Consider the following 1,659-nt stretch of genomic DNA (forward strand, 5'->3'; position numbering starts at 1 on the left):
TGTAACTTTTAAATATTTTTTTAGTAATTACCTAAATCCTCAGCATTAAGGTACCTTAAATTGGTTTTATACTCTGAAAGTCACAATCTCTCAAAATATTATCTTTCATTACATAGATATTCTACCCTACAAACATAATCATGCTAATTTCCCATTAAAGTTTTTCAATAATTTCTCATTCCTTAAAATCATTTTAAAAGTTTCCCAGACGAGGTTATTTCTGTGTGGACTTCTGTGTGAAGCCCCCACTTCCTCTTTCTTTATTCTCACACTTTTCTTTTTAAATACCTACCTTTCCTGATTGCTCTGAAATTTCCATGTCCAGTATATTGTCCTGGAAACAGATGAGTAATAAACGTTTGTGAGAGTTTTAGTATATTTCCGTTATACATCAATGAATTACTTTGCATAGTTCTTTTTGAGATCTGTAAATCTGGGAATATTCTGAAAAACGAACCCACTGTGTTTGGGTTGGCAATATCCATTTCCAGTTACAGGGACCTAGAATTCTGAACACAAGAATTTTACAAGAGAGTGTCGTATCGTCATCTCTTGACAGGTAATAATTTACTCTTTCCTTAGCGATACCCTACTTTAACACCATCTTTTCAAACTCAAAAAGGAGATCCATCTTCTTTAAACCCAAGTTCATAATGAGGACATTTCACTGTACAGTACCCAATTATCTTTCAGATTTTTATCCATTTGCAATTACGGCAGGTTCTCACAGGTTTATTTTACCTAAAGCTGGTCTTCCATTTTATGAGGCTTCAATTAACTACATTTAGTCGTGTTACGGCTAAGCGGATGTGACTAGAAAGGTAGCAGATAGCAATCTATATGTAAATTCTTTCTTTATTGGTTAACATTTATGTTTGAAACTGTTTAATAAAAAGGACCTTAATTTCCAACAAGCACACACAATACAAAAATGTGGGGGTGTTACTCTCTTTGATCAAGGTAGTAACAAGACTAAAAATTATTCCAAGAAAGCAAATGGGAACAGAGGTCAACAGGCTGTAATCTATGTCTATTTTATACGGAAAAACACTGCACACTCACTAAGTATACTGCAGAAGTTAAAATGCTATTAAAATGGAAAGCAACCCGCGTGCAAGATGAGGGTAACTCGAGGAAGCACAAGTCAGTCTTCATCTTGCACTGCGTAAGGTTCCTTCGCTTCCCGGAGAGCAGGGCTGTCCTCCACCCCTCCGTCAGCGTTCAGAACAATGCCTGCCCAGCGCGCGGTTAATGCGATCTGTTGAATGAATGAAGCGCGCGTGCCAGGCGGGCTGGAGAGCGGCCGCCACCCCGCACGTCTGCTGCCGTTCCCGCAGGCTGGCGTCGCCTCCTTGTCCTTCCCAGCAGTCAGGAGCCCTCGGGGGCGCCCCTCGCTCGGGGTGGCCACAGCGCCGTCCGCACGGCGCGCACCCGCAAGTAACCCGCTCCTTCCCGCACGGCGGCTGCCGCTTCTGAGGCACGCGGGGCCGAGCGGGAAAGGGGGACCCGGGCTGCGGGGGGCGGAGGGGCCGCTGGCCCCACCCCCGCAAAAAGGGCCGGGTCCTTATTTTTCCGGTCTTTGATAAACAACCAACCTGCTCCCCCGGCCTCCCAGGGCGGGCGCCCCAGTGCCGACGCGGGCCCGCCCGACGCCTGGAG

Source organism: Chinchilla lanigera, unplaced genomic scaffold, assembly GCF_000276665.1.
Source record: "Chinchilla lanigera isolate Chin_1 unplaced genomic scaffold, ChiLan1.0 scaffold00024, whole genome shotgun sequence".
Taxonomy (NCBI): Eukaryota; Metazoa; Chordata; class Mammalia; order Rodentia; family Chinchillidae; genus Chinchilla; species Chinchilla lanigera.